We start from the raw sequence: 17,642 nt of genomic DNA, 5'->3' as shown, positions 1-17,642 counted from the left end.
AGTTTGGACTCCTACGCAATTCAAATTCTGTATATTTACATGTATGATTTGCAATAATACTGTTCGTTTATATTTGTTTCCATATGTTAATTGCCCAGTCTCTTTATATATAGCACACTGCACCTCCCCCCCTGATGCGTGTGTCCCACTCAGAGCTACAGCAGTCTCTGCTTGGCCTCATTAGGTTTTCTTTGATTGCGCTCTACTGCGCATGTGTGAACAGCCAGCGCCATCTTTTTGGTGGGGATCACTGTGATACACTACGGCCGTGCTCCAATGCACACGCCCCGGCGTCTGATGTCACTTCCGGTCACATGACCGGACCAGACAGGATAAAAAGCACAGCCTGTGATCCAGCGCTCACTCACTGCTCTGGCACCATTGTGCAGACTTCACACTCCACTGAGCCACCAATAATAGTAAGTACTGTCCCAATGGGACCACTGCTGTACCACCAACCTTACCATGGTCCCTACCCAGGACCACCGCTGCATCACCAACTTTTGTATGGTCCCAATCCAGGACCACCAATCCTGCCACATCTCTAATGTACCCCCTTTTTCTTTGTTTAGCAGTGGCATATTTACCAGTCCACCACCTCTTCAAGGAACAGGATTTAGTGGCAACTTTGGTATATTTCTTTGTTTTCCCTAAATAGAATACAGCTTTTGTCTGGACAGCTAGATACCTGGGCATATTTTTACAGTCCCTCACTGTCTTTTTTGTATACAACTAGCTACGCCACTTATGCTGGTTAATCTGTTTTATCCATCTGTCCTCCAGACACCCAGTTCAGTACTTGATTTTTTTACTTTTTATTTTTTATTTTTAATTTTTTTTCTTTATTTGTCACCCTAACGATATGTTCATCTATCCCTACTTACAGAATATGCTATCAACTCATTTATGCCTAGCAGTGACACTATCAATTTGGTGAAAACAGACCCTACATTCAATTGAAAAGGGTATGACCACGCTCCTTCATGTTTCTTATCTAACGCGTTATCTCTCAGTTTCACGTGTTTGATGTCTCCACATCTTTCTAAATAATTCTAGTGCTTATATTCCATGCTCTCTGGATACTATGTGTATATATTTTGTATAAAGTTTACAATTTTTTGATATTTTTATGTATGTATTTGATTACAGCGACTTTGTGATAAAGGCCGATGTGGCTGAAACGTCGTTTGATGTCGCTTCCTCACTATTCCTGTGTACTGACATAGCTTTTTTGAAGCCTAGCATCTTCAGGGCCTTTTTTACTGTCAGTCTGTTGGCTCTTATTTTCATAGGGTTTTTCACGGATTGCAGACAGCAGCCTTCCTGTCCTTTCCTATGTAGTTAGCTTGGGCCCCGTCTTTGCTCAGTCTATCTTTCTGTCTGTGTTAGTGTTTTCATCTTGCTTCACCGTCATTATATGTTGGGGGCTGCCTATTGCTTTGGGGTCTGCTCTGGGGCAGTTTAGATTTCCCCTTTCTTTCTTTAGGCCTATTTAATTCTCCGGCTGTGATCGAGGGGTCTAGGGTATCGTAGGAACCCCCCACGGCTACTGTTAGTTGTTGTGTATAGGATCAGGGGTCTGCAATCCGATAGCTGCCAACCTCTCTGGTTTTCTGGACTTAGCTAGCATTTCTGTTTTTGCTTCCTACAGTGACTCAATCATAACAGGGCTGCCTATTGCTTTGGGGTCTGCTCTGGGGCAGTTTAGATTTCCCCTTTCTTTCTTTAGGCCTATTTAGTTCTCCGGCTGTGATCGAGGGGTCAAGGGCATCGTAGGAACCCCCAACTGCTACTGTTAGTTGTTGTGGATAGGATCAGGGGTCTGCAATCCGATAGCTTCCAACCTCTCCGGTTTTCTGGACTTAGCTTGTATTTTTGTTTTTTCCTCCTTCGGTGACTCATTCATAACAGTTCCCAGTGTCAATGATGCACTGCGAGTACTGGGTAGAGGAGCACTTTCTGGCAAATCCACATCCCTCCAGTCACTCACAAACCCTGTACCAGACCTTGCCACGCCAACATTTTCTCTTGCCCCACGAGAAGCATGCTCCTCCCTTAAATAATCATCCCCATCATCTTCCTCCTCCTCCTTCTCTTCCTCTTCTTCCTCCACCTCGTCCAGGAGAGGTCCCGGAGCAGACAATGGTTGACTGTCATCAAGGCTTCCCTCCTCCTCTTCCTCCTCATCTACCTCGGCTGCAGACGCCTGCTCCTTAATGTGCGTGAAAGTATGCATGAGCAGACGCATAAGTGGGATGCTCATTTCTATGATGGCATCGTCTGCGCTTACCAGCCATGTGCATTCCTCAAAACACTGAAGGACTTTACAAAGGTCTTTCAGCTTTGACCACTGCACACCTGTCAACTCCATGTCTGCCCTCAAAGTGCCTGCCCGTGTATCCTCCCACAAATGCATTACGGCCTGCCTCTGTCGCACAGCCACTCAACGATGTGCAGGGTGGAGTTCCACCTTGTTGCAATGTCGATAATTAGGAGGTGCTTGGGAAGGTGGAGCAATCGCTGCAGCTTCTGCATACGATTGGAGTTTACCGGCGACCGGTGGATGTGCAAGCACAGTCTTCGAACCTTAAGGAGCAGGCCTGTTAACTCCGGATAATTATTGAGGAAGCACTGCACCACCAGGTTCAAGGTGTGAGCCAAGCAAGGTATGTGTCTGAGTTTTGAAAGGGCTATGGCTGCCACAAAATTCCGGCCATTATCACTAACTACCTTGCCTGCCTCAAGATGTAGATTGCCCAGCCATGACTCAGTTTGTCGCTGAAAGTAGTCGGCCAGCACCTCCGCGGTGTGTCTCTCGCCCAAGCACATCATCTGCAACACAGCCTGCTGACGCCTTCCACTAGCTGATCGACAGGGGGACACCTCGTGTGCAACACTGGCAGCTGCGGATGGAGTGTTCGTGCGACTGCGCTCTGTGGACAAGCTTTCGCTTCTGGAGGAGGAGGAGGGTCGAATGCCTACAGCCAACTGTTTCCTATACCGTGGGCTAGGCAGCACTGTCCCACCACCGCTGTCCCCTGTGGACCCTGCATCCACCACATTAACCCAGTGCGCAGTGATGGACACGTAACAGCCCTGGCCATGCCTACTGGACCATGCATCAGTTGTGAGGTGCACCTTTCCACTCACTGATTGCTTGAGTGCATGGACAATGCGGTCTTTCACATGAAGGTGGAGGGCTGGGATGTCTTTGCGAGAAAAGAAGTGACGACTGGGTAGGTCATAGCGTGGTACTGCGTAGGCCATGAGTTCGTGGAAAGCCGCACTTTCAACCAACCGGTAGGGCATTATCTCTAACGAGATTAGCTTGGCAATGTGGGCGTTCAAACCCAGTGTACGCGGATGAGAGGATGAGTACTTTCTTGTCCTACTCATAGTCTCTGGTAAGGTGAGCTGGACTTGAGAGCTGCATATGGTGGAACTAGCAGTGGACATGGCGGACTGAGAGAGGGTTGATGATGGTGATGGAGTTGGTGTTATTTCTGATGGCCTAGATTCAGTCTTTCGTTGATATAACATTGTGATTCCCTGACTGCTTTGGCCTTGCGACGACACCTCAACATTTGCTGCTGGTGGTGTGCTAACCGGTGGGCTTACAGTGGGGGAAACAATGTAGCTTTGCTGACTACCCACTTTGGGAGCAGTTGCACATGTGGTACATGAGGTTTGGTAGTCCGTCCACGCTTGCAAGTGCATGGTGGTTAAATGTCTAAGCATGCAACTGGTATTCAAATTTCTCAGATTTTTCCATCGGCTAAAGGTCTTTGCGCATTTCTTACAGATAACCTTTGCCTGATTATTAGGATTTTGTTCAAAAAAGTGCCACACTGCACTCTTCCTACTATGGAAGACATTTTGAGGCCTTGCACGCTGAGCTATTTTGACCGTCTGGCCAAGCTGTCCTGCAACTGTTTTGCTTTTTGTAACCCGTTTTTGGACTGCTCTGGGCCTGCCAGATAACAGCTGTTGCAATGTCGATGCCTGCTGCAGATGCTCCTCCTCTTCTGAGCTATTGGCAGCTGCAACCTCTTCCCCCAATGGATGCCAATCAGGGTCATCCATCACCTCCTCTTCAATGCCATGTGCACCTTCCTCTGTGTCACCGTATATGGTGGTATAGTATGTGGGAAGGGGCACCTGAGTTTCATCAGGGTCAGATTCTGGCTTAGTACACTGCGAGGACAATGTAGTGCTCTGAGTGAATGTACCAGCAGATAAATCTAGCAGTAGCTGTGCATCAGTGCACTCCATGTCAGATTCATCTTGGACTGGGGAATTCACGATTTGACTTGATAACCCAGGCATGGTATGAGTAAAGAGCTCCATGGAGTAATCTGTAGTGTGGCCTGCAGCATCCTTCACTTTCGGTAAGGGTGAAGGAAACAAGGAAAGGTGTTGTTCCTGACCAGGAGCCTCCACTGACGACGCAGTGCTTTTATTTTTTGAAACTTCAGAAGAGGAGGCGATAGAGCTGGAGGCTGTGTCAGCAATGTAAGACAAAACTTCCTGAAGCTCCTGGCTTTAAAAGCGGTTTACCTACTCCCAGAAAAGGGAGCCTACGTGGCCTTGTGGAGACAGACAATGACGCTGGCTCACCACCTTCTGCCTTAGGTGCTATTGTGCTTTTGCCACAACCAGCAGAAGCACCACCACCAACACCACCATCAGGACCAGTTGGCAACCCCCGCCCACTTCCACGGCCTCTTCCACCATACTTCTTCATTTTTTTTTTTTTAAAAAGGTACCCAAAATAATAACAGCGATATGGTACTGTAAAACAAGGTAAAGGGTCTATAGAGTATTGGTGAGAATTTGAATCTCACTGTAGATTGGAGGACGCTGAACTATTGTCTCAGGCCCAGTAGAGATTACACCGCAATGTGACAGGCAGAAATTGGCTGGTGTATGAGAAGACAGAAGCTGTATATAGTATTGGTGAGAATTTGAATCTCACTGTAGATTGGAGGACGCTGAACTATTGTCTCAGGCCCAGTAGAGATTACACCGCAATGTGACAGGCAGAAATTGGCTGGTGTATGAGAAGACATAAGCTGTATATAGTATTGGTGAGAATTTGACGCTCACTGTAGATTGGAGGACGCTGAACTATTGTCTCAGGCCCAGGACAGATTACACCGCAATGTGACAGGCAGAAATTGCCTAGTGTATGACTAACTACAAGGTGTATATAGAATTGGGCAGAATTGGAATCTCCCTAGAGTGTAGGTCTGTAAGAACAGACAAACTCCTCAGGTTTTCCTTACAGAGTCACACACAGAACTTCAATTTGGCCGTGATAACAGCCGGTACACGGTACTGTGTGAGGAGCGTAAACCGCTGTTCGGTGTGTGAAAAAATAAACGCTCAGTAACTCACGGGGGCAAAACAATAAAATTTGGATTGCTTTGAAAAAAGCAGTTTGCTCAGCAGTGTGAAAACAGCAATGCAGCTTTCAGGGAGCCTTAAAAGACAGCCTAATAGCCAACAGAGCTGATGCACCAAAATTTAGCCTCCCCTTGCACTGCACATTAACTGGTGTGTTGTACAGACAAAATCGCTAGCAGCAGAAGCGGTTTTTGGTATCTTCTTCCCTGCCTAACGCTCTCCCTACAGAATCATCAACAGCAGCAGCTCTCCCTATTCTGAGATCAGCATAAGTAACATGGCGGTTGGCGTGCATGCCCTTTTATACCCCCTGTGATGCCACACAAAGCAAGCCAATCACTTGCATGCCTGTTATGAATGAGTCACCGTAGGAGGCAAAAAACAGAAATACTAGCTAAGTCCTGAAAACCAGAGAAGTTGGCAGCTATTGGATTGCAGACCCCTGAACCTATCAACAACAACTAGCAGTAGCCGTGGGGGGTTCCTACGGTGCCCTAGACCCCTCGATCACAGCCGGAGAACTACATAGCCTAAAGACAGAAAGGGAAATCTAAACTGCCCCAGAGCAGACCCCAAAGCAATAGGCAGCCCCCAACATATAATGACAGTGAAGCAACATGAAAAAACACTCACATAGATAGAAAGATAGGCTGAGCAAATGATGGGGCCCAAGCTAACTAGATAGGACAGGATAGAAAAGCTGCTGTCTGTAATCCGACAAAACCCTATCAAAACAAGAGCCATCAGCTGATAGGGAAAAAAGCCCTGAAGACGCTAGGCTTCAAAAAGACTATATCAGTACTCAGGTATTTTCTGAAGACAGAGCAAAAAGGAATTCAGCTCACCCCAGCAGGGAATGGCAGAAATCAAGGAAAACAATGCAAAACAAAACCAAAACACAAATGCAAAAAGTAGAGCAGAAAACTTAGCTTTTGAGGAGCAGGAATCAGACTGGTCTCCTAGAATCCCTCAGAGAGATCACCAGCAAGGCAGAAGGGCGTTGGTTGCCTTATATCCAGTCAGTAATTCCCGCCACCCAGTCATCATCATCCTGCCCAGGTGCTTGGTAATCAGCCTCACTACCTTCCTTCACCAGAAGAGGGAGTTCATCAGACCTCAATGGTGAAGGGGAAAATGAACTCACAACAGTACCTCCCCCTTGAGGAGGGGTCACCGAACCCTCATCCACTCCACCAGGGCGATCAGGGTGAGCCCGATGAAAGGCACACACCAATCTTTTGGCATGAATATCAGAGGCAGAGACCCAGGAATTATCCTCCTTACCATAACCCTTCCACTTAACCAAATACTGGAGTCTCCGTCTAGCCAGATGGGAATCCAGTATCTTCTCTACCTCATATTCCATGTTACCTTCAACCAATACAGGGTCCAGAGGTGCCACCCCAGGAACTACTGGTTCCACAAACCTCTTCAACAAGGACTTATGAAACACATTATGGATTTTAAATGTAACAGGAAGAGCCAAACGAAAAGAGACCGGATTAATAATCTCCAAAATCTTGTAAAGTCCAATAAATCTAGTATTAAACTTAGGAGAAGCCACCTTCATAGCGATATTTTTTGATGATAACCAAACCATATCACCAACCTTAAACTGGGGACCAATGGTCCTATGTCGGTTGGAAAACCTCTGGGCCTTTTCCTGGGAGAGAGACAACTTATCCACCACTTGGTCCCAGATCTGGTGCATTCTCGCCACCACAGTGTCAACACCTGGACAGGCAGAAGGCTCCACCTGCCCTGAAGAAAATCGAGGATGAAACCCAAAGTTACAAAAAAAAGGTGACATCAAAGTGGCAGAACTAGCTCTATTTTTTTAAAGCAAATTCGGCCAAGGGCAAAAATGAAACCCAATCATCCTGATCAGCGGAAATAAAACATCTCAAATACGACTCCAAGTTCTGGTTTGTTCTCTCCGTCTGCCCATTGGTCTAAGGGTGAAAAGCAGAGGAGAAGGACAACTGAATTCCCAGCTGGGAACAGAAAGTCCTCCAAAATCTAGACACAAACTGAACTCCTCTGTCAGATACAATGTTCTCAGGAATCCCGTGCAAGCGAACCACCTGTTGCAAAAACAGGGGCAAAAACTCAGAGGAAGATGGCAACTTAGGGAGTGGTACAAGATGAACCATCTTAGAGAACAAATCACCCAAATAACAGTCATTCTCTGAGAGACAGGCATATCAGAGATGAAATCCATTGAAATATGGGTCCATGGCCTCCTGGGCACCGGCAAAGGCATCAACAACCCACTAGAGCGAGAACAAGGTTTAGACCTGGAGCAAATCCCACAGGACTGCACAAAATTCCTGAGATCACGAGACAAGGCGGGCCACCAAAAAGACCGACTCACCAGATCTCTAGTACCAAAAATACCTGGATGACCAGCCAATGCAGAGCAATGAACTTCAGACATCACTCTCTTCTTCCACTGGTCAGGAACATACAACTTTCCACTGGGACAACGCTCAGGTTTGTCCTCCTGGAACTCTTCCAGAGCACGTCTCAAATCGGGCGAGATGACAGAAAGAACTACCCCTTCGCCTAATATGGTAGCAGGCTTGGTCACCACAGGAAAATCAGCAAAGAAGCTCCTAGAGAGAGCGTCAGCCTTGACATTCTTAGTGCCAGGAAGAAAAGAGACCACAAAATCAAAACGTGTAAAAAAACAAGGCCCACCTAGCCTGTCTAGGGTTCAAGCGTTTGGCCGACTCCAGGTAAATCAAATTCTTGTGGTCAGTGAGGACCACGACTTGATGTTTAGCTCCCTCCAACCAATGTCTCCACTCCTCAAATGCCCATTTCATGGCTAACAGTTCCCGATTCCCCACATCATAGTTACGTTCAGATGGGGAGAACTTTCGGGAAAAGAAAGCACAGGGATTCATTTTAGATGTTACATGATCCTTTTGGGACAAAACAGCTCCTGCACCAATCTCAGAAGCGTCCACCTCTACCTGGAACGGGAGTGAGACATCAGGTTGCCGCAAAACCGGGGCAGAAGTAAATCTTCGCTTCAGCTCCTGAAAGGAAGAAACAGCCTCCGGAGACCAATTCAACACATCAGCACCCTTCTTAGTCAGATCAGTCAATGGCTTGGCAGTACTAGAAAATTTTGCTATAAATTTCCAATAAAAATTAGCAAAACCCAAAAACTTCTGGAGGGCCTTCAAAGAAGTGGGCTGAACCCAATCATAAATGGCCTGTACCTTGGCCGGGTCCATTTCAATAGTTGACGGAGACAAAATAAATCCCAAAAAAGAAATCCTCTGTACCCCAAAAAGGCATTTCGATCCTTTGACATACAGGGAATTCTCCCTCAAGATCCGGAACACAGTCCGAACATATTCCACATGAGAATCCCAATCCTTGGAGAAGATCAAAATATCATCCAGATAGATAATCAAAAATTTATCCTCAAAGTCTCGGAAAATATCGTTCATGAAGCACTGGAAGACAGAAGAGGCATTAGTGAGCCCAAAAGGCATCACCAGGTACTCAAAATGTCCCTCCGGAGTATTAAACGCCGTCTTCCATTCATCCCCATGCTTAATGCGGATAAGATTATACGCCCCCCTTAGGTCAAGCTTGGTAAACCAGCAAGCACCGTTAACTCTGGAGAATAGATCCGAAATCAGGGGTAACGGATACTGATATTTAATAGTAATTTTGTTGAGGGCACGATAATCAATACAAGGCCTTAATGAACCATCCTTTTTGGCCACGAAAAAAACCCAGCACTTAAGGGTGAAGAGGATGGTCTAATATGACCCTTCTCCAACGCCTCCTTAATATAGGATCGCATAGCCTCGTGCTCGGGTACAGATAAATTGAAGAGCCAACCCTTGGGAAATTTACACCCCGGGCTCAGTTCAATTGCACAGTCATAACTCCTATGAGGAGGCAAAGACGCAGACTCATTCTCACTAAATACATCATAAAAATCCACCAAATAGTCAGGAACATCATGCGACTGAGGAGAGGTGGAAAAAAACGGAGCCTCACTAAGGGCACACCGACAACCCCAACTCACCACAGACACAGATTTCCAATCCAAAACTGGATTATGAATTTGCAACCAGGGAAACCCCAGAACAATGGTATCATGCAAATTATGCAACACCAAAAATCTGCAATTTTCTTGATGGTCTGGGGTGACCCGCATTACCACCTGGGTCCAAAACTAAGGTTTATTTTTCACCAAATGAGTAGCATCAATCCCCCTCAAAGGGATAGGCATCCGCAGAGGTGTCATAGGAAATCCACAACGTTTAGCAAAATCCAAGTCCATTAGGTTCAGGGCTGCTCGCGAATCCACAAAAGCCTTGGCGGAAAATGTGGACAGGGAGCAGATCAGAGTAATTGCCAGAAGAAACTTAGGTTGAACACCACCCACAGAAAACGTGTGTGCAAAACGTTTCTCTCGTTTAGGACAGACAGAAATAATATGCGAGGCATCTCCACAAAAAAAACACAGCTTATTACGCCTTCTGAACTCCTGACGTTGCTCCCTGGACAAAACTCTATCACATTGCATAGGTTCAGACATTTGTTCAACAGGTGGCAACACCTCTCGTGCAGTCCTGCGTTCACGTAAACGCCGATCAACCTGAATGGCTAATGACATAGAATCGTCAAGACCAGAGGGAACAGGAAATCCCACCATAGTATATTTTACGGCTTCTGACAAACCCTTCCGAAAGAGAGCTGCCAAGGCATTATCATTCCAGGTAGAAAGGACCGCCCACTTTCAGAATTTTTGACAGTACAATTCTGCAGAATATCGACCCTGGCTCAATGCCAACAGGGTCTTTTCAGCCTGATCAATAGCATTAGGTTCGTCATACAACAACCCCAAGGCTTGAAAAAATGTGTTCACATTAGTCAGAATAGGATCATCTGGTTTCAAAGAAAACGCCCAATCCTGGGGATCGCCACGCAGCAAAGAGATGACAATTTTAACCTGCTGCGCGGAGCTCCCTGACAAGTTAGGCTTCAAGGCAAAAAATAATTTACAATTATTTTTTAAATTCAAAAATTTAGACCGATCCCCAAAAAACACATCAGGAGTAGGGATCTTTGGTTCAGCAGCATGTGAATGAGCAAGGTAGGTGGAAATTCCCCACACGTCCGCATCGAACTGCTCCACACGATCAGACAATTGCTTTATCTCCATTAAGAGAAAAAAAAATTCCCCTACGGCCTCAGAGATATAGAGGAAAAAATATACACACTTTTTTTTTGTTTTTTACAATTCTTTCCTGCTATTGAGTACCCTAGAATCTGCGGTATGGCTGGTGATTCTGTTATGAATGAGTCACCGTAGGAGGCAAAAAACAGAAATACTAGCTAAGTCCAGAAAACCAGAGAAGTTGACAGCTGTCGGATTGCAGACCCCTGAACCTATCAACAACAACTAGCAGTAGCCGTGGGGGGTTCCTACGGTGCCCTAGACCTCTCGATCACAGCCAGAGAACTACATAGCCTAAAGACAGAAAGGGAAATCTAAACTGCCCCAGAGCAGACCCCAAAGCAATAGGCAGCCCCCAACATATAATGACAGTGAAGCAACATGAAAAAACACTCACATAGATAGAAAGATAGGCTGAGCAAATGATGGGGCCCAAGCTAACTAGCTAGGACAGGATAGAAAAGCTGCTGTCTGTAATCCGCCAAGAGCCATCAACTGATAGGGAAAAAAGCCCTGAAGACGCTAGGCTTCAAAAAGACTATATCAGTACTCAGGTATTTTCTGAAGACAGAGCAAAAAGGATTTCAGCTCACCCCAGCAGGGAATGGCAGAAATCAAGGAAAACAATGCAAAACAAAACCAAAACACAAATGCAGAAAACTTAGCTTTTGTGGAGCAGGAATCAGACTGGTCTCCTAGAATCCCTCAGAGAGATCACCAGCAAGGCAGAAGGGCGTCGGCTGCCTAATATCCAGTCAGTAATTCCCGTCACCCAGTCATCATCATCCTGCCCAGGTGCTTGGTAATCAGCCTCATTACCTTCCTTCACCAGAAGAGGGAGTTCATCAGACCTCAATGGTGAAGGGGAAAATGAACTCACAACACATGCCCTTCACAAACATGGTGGTAACTGCTGCCTATGTCATCACATTGCCCACAGTGTCCGTTCTTCCTAATTGGCTGAAAAAGGGCGCTAAAGCATCTTTTGAAACGTGACTTTGGCGCAATGGTCGCCGACCTCATGGCCGACCTCACGCTAAGGTCGGGTTTCGTTTCATGAAACCCGACTTTGGCGAAAGTCGGCGACGTTTGAATTTTTTCGACCCATTTCGCTGAACTCTAGTCTTTAGATAGGTCGAGACGGTGTTTGTTCAGTTGAGCTTTCAGTAACATATATATATATATATGTCATATACATGTTTGTAATTCTGTAAGCATACATAGATACGCTAAATCCTAAAGGCATGTATATGAGCTCTGTTAGAATGCTGCTCTACTTGCTGATTTTGAATGGTCCTCACGTGAGTGCTCACAAATGATTTGCAGGCTTGTGATCATCTAACAACTGACACTTCTCCTGCTTCTTTCGTTGTTCTAATTTTCAATTGATAGAAGCAGGAGGAACTTCAGTCATCAGATGACCACAAATCTGCAAATCACATGTCAGCATTCACCTGATGATCACTCAAATCAGCAAGTAGAGCGAAATCCTAACAAAGCGCATGAAACACACCTTTAGGACTCAGCATGTCAATGTCAGAAAACCATACACGGCTGCAATAATGGAATCAATATCTGATTTATGCTGCTGTGGGTCATGTAGTAGGAATCAGCTGTTAGGTTCCTTATTGCTCTTATTGTTCCTTATTATTTCTTTGCAGCCGCACGCTCCCGTCAGAGGGCCGACGGCAGTGCCAGGTTTTCATGCGAGAAACTCGTACGAGAATCGTGCGAGTCTCTCGCAAGTGAGTATGAGCCCTTATTCAGCAGCTGAGGTTTGTATTATGATGTTCTGCAGCAGCTGAGGTGTGATTTACGGTGTTCTGCAGAAGCTGAGGCGTGAATTTTGAGGTTCTTCAGCCACTGTGGTGTGAATTATGAGGTGCTGCAGAGGCTGAGGCATGAACTATGATGTTTTACAGCAACTTTGTCATGATACATGAGGTTCTACAGCAACTTAAGCGTGTATTATGAGGTTCTGCAGCAGCTGAAGTGTATTATGAAGCTATTATGAGGAATAAATGTAGATATATAAACACACACATTTCCACTCTTGCACATGCACATAACAAGACTTTTCACTTCACAGTATTCCTATTTCAGGGGTTATGTGGGGACATGTGACAGCTCTTTCACCACTGTGGATGTGATGTGAGGTAGACTATTCACTACATTTGAGGACACTTCAGACCTGGGATAAATGACAGGTGCCAAAAATCGGAATAAAAAGCGATCAAAAAATGTCACGTGTCCGAAAATTATACCAATAAAAACATCAACTCATCCCGCAAAAAATAAGACCTCACATGACTCAGTGGGTCATAATATGGAAAAATTATAGCTCTCAAAATGTGGTGATGCATAAAAATTTTTTACAATAAAAAGCGTCTTTTAGCATATGACAGCTGCCAAAAATAAAAATCCGCCATGTATAGTAAATCAAACCCCCCCTTTAACACCCCCTTAGTTAGGGAAAAATAATAAAATATATTTTTTTTTATTTATTTCCATTTTCCCATTAGGGCTAGGGTTTGGGTTAGGACTAGGGTCAGAGCTAGGGTTAGGGTTAGGGCTAGGGTTAGGGTTGGAGTTAGAATTGGGGGGTTTCCACTGCTTTTGCACATCAAGGGCTTTCCAAACGGAACATGGCATCTGATCTCAGTTCCAGCCAAAAAAGTTAAATGGTACTGCTTCCCTTCCGAGCTCTGCCATGTGCCCAAATAGTGGTTTACCCCGATATATGGGGTATCAGCGTACTCAGGTCAAATTGCACAATAACTTTTGGGGTCCTGTTACTTTTGGGAAAATAAAAATTGGGGTGAAAAGATCATTTTTGTGGAAAAAAATATGATTTTTTTAACTGTACAGCTGTACGTTATAAACTTCTGTGAAGCCCTTGGGGGTTCAAAGTGCTCACCACATATCTAGATAAGTTCCTTGGGGGGTCTTGTTTCCAAAATGGGGTCAATTGTGGGGGGTTTCCACTGTTTAGGCACATCAGGGGCTCTCCAAACGTGGCATGGCCTCCAATCTGAATTCCAGCCAATTTTGCAGTGAAAAAGTCAAAAGGCGCTCCTTCCCTTCCGAGCTCTGCCATGCACCCAAACAGTGGTTCCCCCCACATATCGGGTATCGGCGTTCTCGGGACAAATTGCACAATAACTTTTCCAGTCGAATTTCTCCTGATACCCTTGGTAAAATAAAAAAATTGAACCTGAAGTAATTTTTTGGGGAAAAACAAGTTAAATGTTAATTTTTTTTTTTAAACATTCAAAAAATTTATGTGAAGCACCTGAAGGGTTAATAAACTTTTTGAATGTGGTTTTGAGCACCTTGAGGGGTGCAGTTTTTAGAATGGTGTCACTTTTGGGTATCTTCTATCATATAGACCTCTCAAAGTGACTTCAAATGTGATGTGGTCCGTAAAGATAAAATGGTGTTGTAAAAATGAGAAATCGCTGGTCAACTTTTAACCCTTATAACTTCCTAACAAAAAAAAATTTTGGTTCTCAAATTGTGCTGATGTAAAGTAAACATGTGGGAAATGTTACTTATCAAGTTTTTTGAGTGCCATATCTCTGTGATTTAAGAGCATAAAAATTCAAAGTTGGAAAATTTTCACAAATAAACACAAGTTATAGGAATTAAATTTTAGCACTACCATGAAGTACAATATGTCACAAGAAAATAATGTCAGAATCGCTGGGATCCATGGAAGCGTTCAAGAGTTCTTACCTCATAAAGGGACAGTGGTCAGAATTGTAAAAATTGGTCCGGGAATTAACATGCAAACCACCCTTGGGAGTAAAGGGTTTAAGGAGGAATGAAAGGTAGAAACAGAAGACAAGATTTATAGGGGTTTTGCATATTGCACTACAACACAGATTAGCATAAAATTTTGGGGGTGTATTTTGGGGTCAGTCAACTTTTTTAATATTGATGCCAGACAGCCTTATAACATGAACTTTAATTATGATCTATCATTTACTTATTACGATGGTAGCAAAAATCGCCATATATTCAATATGTGCGTTCATACTATCTATGTAAATATCTTCATACTATTGTGCATTTAGTTGCAATGCGGCAGGAGTTTTTCAATTACATGGTGTAAACTATGAATTTTAGTTTACCAATATCCTTAGTCCCATATTATATGGCCCAAAAAGCATATCATTTGGGACAAAACCTTTCATGTGAAACGCTCATTGGGTGTGGTGGGTTCCTGGTTCTCTGTACTGCTAGTTGTTATGAATGAGTCACCGAGGAGGAAAAACAAAAACAAGCTAAGCCACAGAAAACCAGAGAGGTTGGTAACTAAGCGGATTGCAGACCCCTGATCCTATCCACACAACTAGCAGTAGCCGTGGAGTGTACCTACAGTGATCCTAGACGCCTTGTCACAGCCGGAGAACTAAATAAGCCTAAAGCAAGAAAAGGGGAAATCTAAACTGCCCCAGAGCAGACCCCAAAGCAATAGACAGCCCCCAAACATGTATTGTCGGTGAGACAAGCTGAAAACACAAACACAGATAGAAAAATAGGCTGAGCAAACGATGGGGCCCACACTAACTAGAAAGGACAGGAAAGGAAAGATACTGTCTGCAATCACGCACAAAACCCTGCCAAAAAATGTCCAACACTTTCTGATAACAAAAACCCTGAAGTTGCTAGACTTCAATTCCCTATATCAGCACTCTAGTATATTCTGAAGACAGAGCAAAAAGAGACCAATCTGATCAGGGACAAAAAGCAAACTGGCATAAACAGAGACATAAGAATGGAAATTTAGCACAGCCCCAGCAGGGGCTGGCTGACCACAAAAGCTGAGTAAACCAGACCAAATCTCATGTGAAAAAATAGCAGAGCACACTTAGCTTGAGAAGGCAGGAACAGAACTGGAAACCAGAACCTCAGGGCAGGAAAAAATCACCAGCACAAAATTAGGGAGTCGGCTGTCTTAAATCCAGTCAGAGACTCCTGATGTCCACTCACAGTCCTCCTCCTCAGGTGGCAGGTCTCTTCCATTTAGATCAGTGTCATTACCTACTGTCACCACTAGAGGGAGCCCAGATGGGGAACTCACGACTTCTCTGTCAACACAGCCAGCTCCACCACCCTCACCAGAAGTCAGAGGTAAACCAGAAAATGAGTTCACAACTGTACCCCCCTTGAGGAGGGGTCACTGAACCCTCATCCATGCCACCAGGCCGATCAGGATGGGCCCGGTGAAAAGCAGGAACCAATCTATCGGCATGAATGTCAGAGGCAGAGACCCAAGAATTGTCCTCCTGGCCATAAACCTTCCACTTGACCAAATACTGGAGTCTCTGTCTAGCCAGACGAGAAACCAGTATTTTCTCTACCTCATATTCCACATATTCAACCAACACAGGGTCAGGAGGTGCCGCCATAGGAACCACTGGCTCAACAAACCTCTTCAACAGAGACTTATGAAACACGTTATGGATCTTAAATGTAACTGAAACAGCCAATCGAAAAGAAACCGGGTTAAGAATCTCCAAAATCCTATAAGGTCCAATAAATCTTGGCTTGAACTTTGGAGATGCAACCTTCATAGAGATATTTTTTGACGGCAACCAAACCATATCACCCACTTTAAACCTGGGACCAATGGTCCTATGCCGTTTGGAAAACCGCTGGGCCTTTTCTTGAGAGAGGGACAACTTATCCATCACTTGGTCCCAAATCTGCTGCATTCTCTCTACCACAGTGTCAACACCTGGGCAGGCTGAAGATTCCACTTGCCCTGAAGAAAATCGAGGATGAAACCCAACGTTACAGAAAAAGGGCGACATCAATGTGGCAGAACTAGCTCTATTATTTAGGGCAAATTCGGCCAAGGGCAAAAATGAGACCCAATCATCCTGATCAGCAGATATAAAACATCTCAAATAGGACTCCAAAGTCTGGTTTGTTCTCTCAGTCTGCCGATTGGTCTGTGGGTGAAACACAGAGGAGAAGTATAACAGAATTCCCAGCTTGGAGCGAAAAGCTTTCCAAAATCTGGAGACAAACTGGACTCCTTTGTCCGACACAATGTTCTCAGGAAACCCATGCAACCGGACCACCTGTTGTAAAAACAAGAGCACCAACTCTGAGGAAGATGGCAGCTTTGGGAGTGGTACAAGATGGACCATCTTAGAAAATCTATCACAAATCACCCAGATAACAGTCATTCTCTGAGAGACAGGAAGATCAGAAATAAAATCCATTGAGATATGGGTCCATGGCCTCTAGGGCACCGGCAAGGGCATCAACAACCCACTAGAACGAGAACCGGGTTTAGACCGGGATCAAAGTCCCACAAGACTGTACAAAATTCCTGACATCACGAGATAAGGCTGCCACCAAAAAGACCGACTCACCAAATCTCTGGTACCAAAAATACCTGGATGACCAGCCAACGCGGAGCAATGAACTTCAGACATCACTCTCTTCCTCCACTGGTCAGGAACATACAATTTTCCCATAGGACAACGCTCACGTTTGTCCTCCTGAAATTCTTCCAGGGCACGTCTCAAATCGGGCGAGATGGCAGAAAGGACTACCCCCTCACCTAGGATGGTAGTAGGTTTGGTCACAATAGGAGAATCAGCAAAGAAACTCCAAGAAAGAGCGTCTGCCTTAACATTCTTAGTGCCCGGAAGAAAGGAGACCGCAAAATCAAAACATGTGAAAAATAAGGCCCACCTAGCCTGTCTAGGATTCAAGCGTTTGGCCGACTCCAGGTAAATGAAATTCTTGTGGTCAGTGAGGACCACAACTTGATGTCTAGCTCCCTCCAACCAATGTCTCCACTCCTCGAATGCCCACTTCATGGCCAACAATTCCCGATTCCCCACATCATAGTTGCGTTCAGATGGGTAGAACTTTCGGGAAAAGAAGGCACAGGGATTCATTTTAGAAGTCACCGGATCTTTTTGGGACAAAACAGCTCCTGCTCCAATCTCCGAAGCATCTACTTCTACCTGAAATGGAAGTGAGACATTAGGTTGCCGTA

Source organism: Dendrobates tinctorius, unplaced genomic scaffold, assembly GCF_039654945.1.
Source record: "Dendrobates tinctorius isolate UK_male_01 unplaced genomic scaffold, ASM3965494v1 ptg000008l, whole genome shotgun sequence".
In the NCBI taxonomy this organism is placed as follows: Eukaryota; Metazoa; Chordata; class Amphibia; order Anura; family Dendrobatidae; genus Dendrobates; species Dendrobates tinctorius.
This window is presented reverse-complemented; position numbering follows the sequence as displayed.